An 8491-nucleotide genomic window follows, 5' to 3' on the forward strand; every position below is an offset into this window, starting at 1 on the left:
AGAGCAGGGTGCTTCTCCTCCTCCCTCCCTCCTCTGCACAGGATTCTGCAAAGCCCAGATATCCCTGAGACCTGAGAGCCTCTGAATTTGATACCACCGCCCCCTTTCCTTGCCTCTTCCAGCCTAGGATGGCAATGGCTTCCCTGTTTTGCTGATCCCTGTCTATTGCTGTCTCCATTTTTGGTTCTCAAACCTCTACATAGTCTCTTCTCTGAGAAGACTCATCTCCCACCAGGACCCTGAATAATGGAAATTTGTTGTTGGTGTTGGGGGGGGTGTTATGGAAAAGATACTGAGTTCATTGTTGGTATGGTCCCCATGCTATGCTGATTTACTGACATGAAACTTCATGACATTCTGTATCCAGAGAGCAGGAAGAGATCATTGGTGTACTTTCAGTGTTGCTTACATGTACTATGCAAACATTGTGAATATAAAACTATAGGCCTTTACTTCAGGGGCTTCTCTATTGAAACAATTTAGACAAATAAACAAAAGCCAAGCTATTTTTATCCAAGCCCTCCAGAACCTGCTGAGCTTTTGGGTGGGAGGTGGAGAGGTGTGTGAGGGGGTGTAAGTCTATCTATGACTTTTAGGTTTTAGTGGTATTTGTGAATGAGGGAATATATGAATTCTTTAGCAGAAAGGAGAGAAGAAATTGGTCACAGGAGAGAAGCCAAAATAAGATCAATAATTCATCAGAAAAGGACTTTTGCAACTAGAAATAACTGTATGTACTTAAGCTGCCTGAGAATGTTGAGAATACTAGATTTTGCACAAAAAGTGGGTTTGGGTAATGGAGACAATTTTAAAGACAAATTTCAAGTAGATAATACCTAATTAACACAAGTCTAGATGAAAAGCTACACATAGATTTATGGGTTTGAGTTTTTCTTCTAAGATTTATGTATTCCTTTGCTTTATGTTTTTAAACTTTTTATTTTATTTTATTTTTTAAAGATTTTATTTGAGAGAGAGAGAGAGCATGAGTGGGGTGAGGGGGAGAGGGAGAAGCAGGCTCCCCGCTGAGCAGGGAGCCTGATATGGGGCTCGATTCCGGGACCCCGGGAACATGACCTGAGCCTAAGGCAGATGCTTAACCGACTGAGCCACCCAGGCGCCCCTAAACTTTTTATTTTAGGCTGGTTTTAGATTTACAGAAAAGTTTTGAGGATGGTACACAGTTCCCATATATCCCATGCCTAGTCTTCCCTATTGGTCACACCTTACCTTAGGCATGGTATGTTTGCTATAACAAACCGTCATTGATACATTATTATTAACTAAAGTCCATGCTTTATTCAGACCTTAGTTTTTACTTGGTGCACTTTTCTCTCCCAGGGGTCTGTCAAGGACATTGCCTCACATTTAGTTGTCCAGTCTCTTCAGGCCCCTGTGAGCTGTGACAGTTGCTCGGATTTTCCTTGTTTCCGGCCTTGGCAGTTATAAGGAGTGCTCCTCAGTATTTTGTAGACTACTCCTCAGCTGGAATTTGTCTACTGTTTTTAAACCAGGTTTGTGGATTCTGGGGAAGGAGAACATAGAGTGAAATGTCTTTCTCATCACATCATATTAAGGGTAAATACTATCAACATGACATGTTATTAATGAAGTCAATGCCTTAATTTTTAATGTATGTATTCTGGGTTCACCACTAGATTGCAAACCCTCTGAGGATGGAGACTGTGTTGCTCTTTACTATGTGCAAACTCCTTGCTGTCACTGCTAGAAATGGTAGCTTTTTTATGAATTTATGAATTTCCCAACATTTTATCATGAGATACATAGAGACCATACAGAACCAGGCGGCCTATTTTCCTCCTGCATAGTTTTGAAAAAGTTATAAAAAGCCGACTAAAAAGTAGAAAATTTTATATCATAACAAAAATGAATGCATGCTACATGAAACCGGAAAAGCCTATTTTCAATGATGTCAAATGCCTTTTCATCTTAGTGTTGTTGTGGCTGTATTGTTCTTTGAACTTTTTTGTTTAAACTCCTTTCAAAAAAGGCGGAAAAAACATATGACCCTAGATGTCTGACAAACCAGTTCCTCAGTCCCCTGCTTTTCATACCCAGAACCCAGAGTCTTTTCCATGGATTCCTCTGCGGAGAGTTTACCCTAGCCTTCACAAATTTGGGGGTGGGGATAAGCACTTGCCCTTGGATTGCCGGGAAGTTCATCAGTGAAGAAGAATGATTTGTGTTTTGAATGTCCTTTGCTTACTTCAGTAGCTGTTGACGTGGGAAGTGTCCTAGTTAGCATCAGCTTGTCTCCATGCGAACCTTCTCTCTTGCAGGAACAGATACATTTCTTGTACCTTGACTGCTCTTATCTGTCTGAGGTTCTTTTGTTTTTCCTGAAGCCCAGTTTGCACATGTGGAATATTCCTAGAGTCGGCAGAAAGAGGAAAGGAGGCAATATGAGGGTAAAAAAGAAGCCGTGGTTCTTTTCTTAATATCTTTTTTTTTTTTTCCTACTCCAGATCAGACAGCTTCACCTGGTTCATAACTTGACGGTGGGCAGATTCACATTTCTACTTCTTTTGATGTGCTGGGAATGGCCAGGAATCCCTGTACCGAGGGATGAAAGATGACTCCAAACTTTGCCATGAGAGAGGAGAAGGCAAGGGGGTCAATGCTCAGAGACGAAGACCCTTTGCTCATCTTTGCTCCTGCTTTTATTGGTCCTTCAGGATAATCACAAATCCTTATCACTGTTTCTCAAGCACGTCACGTGTGACAAAGGGTCTTACTGAAACTAAGAGGATTTACAGGAAAGATAAGATATGCTAATCTGTGTGTTCTACTAAACATAGCCTAAGGGACAATGTACACATCTCTTAGATCACAGGGTGGCTGTTTGGGCTGAGAAGGCTTCCGGAAGGCAACTCCCCACGGCATTCCAGTGGCAGAGTGGTCACGCAGGCCTCGGCGTTCCAAAGGCCCACGCCCTTCTCCGAAACTTTCCTTTGCCCCCAGCGGCCTCCGTGTTACATTTTAGCAAGCCAGGTATTATGGCTGATTTCATGCTCTACATTAACCCCAACATTGATGATTCTCTGCCCAATCAATTTTCAGAAACTATCTCCTTGCTGCATCATTTTTCAGATTATACCAAGTTCTTCTAAGTTATACAGTTGGATAAGATTCCAGCTAACGAAATAATGTCAATGTACATATTATATTTGCTTTTTCTCAAAATACAAATAGCTCAGGTTTTCATTCAGCAAATGCTCATTAAAAATTATTAAATAAGGGGCACCTGGGTGGCTCAGTCAGTTAAGCATCTGACTCTTGGTTTCAGCTCAAGTCATGATCTCAGGGTCCTGAGATCAGGCCCTGCTTTGGGCTCTGCACTCAGTGGGGAGTCTGCTTATGTCTCTCCCTCTGCTCCTCTCCCCTGCTCTTTCTCTCTCTCAAATAAATAAATAAAATCTTTAAAAAATTATTAAATTAAGACATTTATACTTGTTTTAGCAATATCTTTTTATGTATAGAGATTTTCATATTTCAGGTCTAAAAATTATAATTTTGCCTCTTTTTTATTTATTATATTCACTCTACATCTATTAACATTGTTTACTAAACACTCTCAGATCCTGTAGTCTGTTGTTTTCTCCTTGAAAAGAGTATCCATCTCAGAAGTCTGTGATTATGTGTCTGAACTCTATTTGATCAAGTGAAATTATTTTAATTAATTAATTAATTAATAGATTCATTTATTTTTTTAGAGAGGGAGAGAGAGAGCATGGGGAGGAGGAGAGGGAGAGGGAGAGACAGAGAGACAGAATCCCAAGCAGACACCCCAAGCCAAGCCTGAGGCGGGGCTTGATCCCACAACCGTGAAATCATGATCTGAGCAGAAATCAAGAATCGGTCACCCAACCAAATAAGCCACCCAGGTGCCCCAAGTGAAATGATTTTAAATAATATATTTATTATAGGTGAAAGCGAATTGCAGATTGTTAAACTATAGGCTGATGTCAGGCAGAGAGATGGAAAGACATTGATGGATAGAAGCAAATCTTACATATAGCTTGAACGTGTAGTCTTCTTGCCCTTGGTCTGTTTGCCAGACATCATTTGGGGCCATATCAGCTTTATTCACTATGAAGAGTTATATTCATTAATAAAACTATTATTTATTTAGCACTCACAATGAGATAAGCATTGAATTAGACAGTGAGTATATAAGACTAATCAAAAATAGGTCAGGTTTCTGTGTTCAGGAAGATTACAGTCTAGTAAGAGAAATGGTATTTTCAAATGGTTACAAATGAAAGATAAAAATGTAACTCTGACAAGTGCTATGAAACTGAGGTGTAATACACATTTTTAAATTTAAGTTTAATTGAGATACAGTAAACACAAATTTTACCTTTTTGAAGTGTACAATTTGGTGGTTTAAGTGTATTCATAAGAATGTACCACTATCACTACTATCTAATTTTAGACCATTTTTATCACCCCATAAATAAACCCTAATTATGTCACTTTCCAGTCTCTCCTGATTGCCCCCTCTGGATCCCCTAATCTACTTTGTTGTAATGGATTTGCTTATGCTGGGCATTTCATATAAATGGAATCATAAAATATGGAGCCATTCCATCCAGCTTCTTTCATTAAGCATAAGGTTTTTGAGGTTAATCCATGTTGTAGCATATATATATTAATACTTCATTCTTTTATGAATCTAGATAATGTTTTATAAATCTAAATACTATTTTGTGAATCTAAGTAATATTTGTTTGGATTTGTTTATCCTATTCCTCAGGTGATAGATACTTGGCTTATTTCTACTTTTTGGCTCTTATAAACAATGCTCCTATGAACATTTGTGTACAATTTTTTGTGTGAGCATGTATTTTTTTATTCTTTTGGGCATATAATTGGGAGTAGGATTATTAGATCACATGATAACCCTATACTTAATTTTTTGAGGAGCTACCAAAATGTGGCGATACCATTTTATATTCCCACTAGCAATGTATGATGGTTCCAATTTCTCCATAGCCTCTCCAACACTTATTATCGGTAGCCTTTTTTATTATAGTCATCCTAGAAAGTGTGAAGTATGAACTTGTTGTCATTTAGATTTGCATTCTTTAATGATTAGTGATGTTGAATATCCTTTCGTGTGTTTATTGGCCATTTGTATATTTTTTAGGGAAATCTATTGAAATAATTTGCTCATTTTCATCTGGGTTATTTATCATTTAGTAGTATTTTTATATATTCCTTTTTTGAGTTATTTTCTTAGTGGTGGCTCTGGGGAGTCCAGTTAATATCTTAATTTATAACAATCTAGTTAGGATTAATAACAACTTAATTTCAATTATATAGAAAAACTTTACTCTTACATAACTCATTTCCCTCTCCTTTCCTTTGTACTGCTATTGTCATACAAATCCCATTATTATGCACCGTGTGCTCACCAACATAGACTTATAATCATTTCTTTATGCAGTTGTATCTTAAATGAGGTAGAAGAAAGGAAAAGATTTACAACCCCAAAACAAATGCCTTGGGGCAAAACTTTTTCACACAGGGAGCTCAGAGCCAGATTAGTTAAAGATAGACTTGCAAGGGGGTTCTTCCAGGGAATGACTGGATAGCTAAATAATCATTTTCTGGAATGAGACAATGAAGGAGTTCTGATCCTGCTCTGCCATCTCTAGTGGATTTTCACCATGTTTCTGGGCCTTTGATTTTCAAGACTATCTCAGAACTGGAGATGGGGGGATGTGACTAGGGCAAATCAAATCACTGTAATGCTTGCTGTTCTTGCCAAGATTAGGTTACTTTTCCTGAATAAACATTCCTTGGACTACTAAAAATATCTTGTTAATTTCCGGAGTTTTGAAAAAGTTCTTGAAAATCTTTCTGAGTTTTGTTATTTCTTTTATAGAGGAGAAAAATTTTGGAAGTCTTTACTTAGCCATTTTTGCTGACAACCTTATTATGTATTTAAGTTTAAAGTAGCAGGGGCTAAAAGAAGCCTTGAGATTTGGGAATGAGAGAGAGTAGTTCCATATGAGGCTGAGGATTTGGTTAGTGGCCAGATTATTCAGTTTTGAAGATCATATTTAAGAGTTTAGTTTAGGCTTTTTTTTTTTTTTTTTTTTTTTAAGATTTTATTTATTTGACAGAGAGAAAGACAGCCAGAGAGGGAACACAAGCAGGGGGCGTGGGAGAGGGAGAAGCAGGCTTCCCGCAGAGCAGGGAGCCTGATGTGGGGCTCGATCCCAGGGCCCTGGGATCATGACCTGAGCCGAAGGCAGACGCTTAATGACTGAGCCACCCGGGCGCCCCTAGTTTAGGCTTTATTTTATTATTTGGTTTAGTTTTTTGTGTACGTGAAAAAAAAATTTATTTTAAGAAAAAAAAAATTAGTGAACAAAAAAATATAACAGGTTTCACTTAGCAAAATCCACCCAAAAGGAAATCACAGTACAAAGCCAGTTTTAAGTCAAGGCATTACCAGCTCCTGCAGTGTTAGTGGTGTGTCTCAATTTTCAAAACTAACTTATTTTTAAAAAAACTTAAACCTAACCTAAAAGATTTTAAATGAAAATAAACTAGAATAAACAAACATGAAAATGTTCCTCTTTGAATTAGATAGAGATCTAACACCTTGAGTTTTCCAAAAAAGCACGCCTCCCCAAGGTGTTCATGGTGATGTGGTGTAAAAGATCCATTTAATGTACTTAAAAACTACTTTAACTCAGAAACATCACCCTGAAGTACACTACCAAAATGTTAATTGAGAAAAGCTGAAAGGAGTTTTAGTTTACTCATTATCACATACTACAAGAAAGTTTGCATGAGAAAACACTGAAGAGGTGATTTCTTAATCCAGATTTCACAACTCCTGGTACAAAATGGGTCCCACAGCTTCTTCTAGAGCCATAATCACTTTTCACTGCTTGCTGGCTGCCTGTGAAAATTTCATTGCAGAACTGAAATGCTCCTAGGAAACTTGTCGTATCCACCCACGCTGTTCTGGCCTCCAGAGCCAGCCCGGGAGCAGCCACTCACAGACTGCTCTGGAGGCCACCGCAAGTGGCCTGGGCTGACACCCCCATGCCTTGCATCATCCTGCTGCAATACGCCCCATTGCTGGCCCCAGTTGTGGAGTTCAGGAAAAGTTCTGGATAGCTGTGTTGCATGTTGGTCCGGTCTTTGGACATGGCTGCCATAGCTTCTTTGCGAGTGGCAAACTCGACATCGGCTTCGCCCATCACTCTTCCATCAGGGCTCATCTCAACACGGGCTCTCCCAGGGTTGAGGGGAAAGAAGTTGTCAATGTCGTACTCTGTGGCTGTGTGTGGCAGCCCCTCATGTGGACCCACGGTCCAGTGGCACTCTGGACAGTGAACTCGCCGTCTCCGTATCTGTGGTCATACGTGCCCGAGAGACAGTAACTGAGGTCTCTCCCGAACAGATGGGTGGTGAAGCCGTAGCCGTCGCTGAGGCCGCCGTACTCCTCGTAGCCCCCACAGCCCGCATGATCAGCACCAGATCTCATCCTCTCCAGGCCTGCTTGCTGGACGGTGCCGATATACCTCCTGGCTGTGCCGGGCGGAGGTAAGACCAGCCGCCGTACAGACGTGAACTTCAGAGGAAGATCCGAGGATGACCGCACTTCTTCCTGACTGCTCTTGAACACTTCAGGATACCTGTGCCCGATTCTCTCCTTGTGCTTCCCTAGGGCCTTCTCAGCTAACTCCTGGGAGGCAAACTGCACAAGGCTTCCTCTGTAATCTTGCCCTTGGCGTCACAGGCAATGTGATCCTGTCTGGCACAATTTCCAACCGTGAGAACTGAACGATTTCTTCCGTGGTGCATCCAAATGGGAGTTCTCAAAGCCACAGGACGCGGTCATTGGCGGTGTCAGCACTGTTCGGACCGCTGTGTTTCAACACCCAATCCCTCTGGGTTGTGTGGGACTTGGACACCTTAATGTACCGGAGTCCCATGCTTTCCCTGTCTTTTTTAAGGGCCATTTTTACATCATTTTCTGATTTAAGTTCAATAAAAGCCTCCCTGCTGCGCCTGCCTTCTCTAGCTTAAGAGGGATGAATGCCTGCAGCCCCGTCATGGATTGCCCACTGAGAAAGGACATGCTGCGCATCCTCGACAACAGAGCAGGACCAGGCCAGGCCGCAGAGCGTGACCACAGTGCCTTCACCTCCCTTGGGTCCCAGCATCATCGACACTTGAGAGGACAGACATCAATATGCTTGGGTGCAGCTTTCTGTGGCTTAAACAACAACCCCAGGGAAGGAGTACCCACAGTTGGACACACCCCTGGTAAATAATGAATTGTCCTAAACAAGAGCCCTATGGCCATCTTACTTTAGTGCCCCAGCACTCACCAGAGCAACCAGGGCTGGTGGTGCCGGGCCTGGGATGGGCTCTAGCTCCCTTCCTCCTGGGGCAGGCCTTTAGTTTAGTCTTTATTCTCAGGGCACAGGAATGTCACCAG

At 41.1% G+C, this 8491-nt stretch overlaps 1 pseudogene; it reads right to left on the reverse strand.

The window, feature by feature from the left end:
• Positions 1-6951: 6951 nt before the first annotated feature.
• Positions 6952-8216, reverse strand: LOC118537739 (heterogeneous nuclear ribonucleoprotein F-like; annotated as a pseudogene).
• Positions 8217-8491: the final 275 nt, after the last annotated feature.

The sequence above is a fragment of the Halichoerus grypus genome, chromosome 1, assembly GCF_964656455.1.
Source record: "Halichoerus grypus chromosome 1, mHalGry1.hap1.1, whole genome shotgun sequence".
Taxonomy (NCBI): domain Eukaryota; kingdom Metazoa; phylum Chordata; class Mammalia; order Carnivora; family Phocidae; genus Halichoerus; species Halichoerus grypus.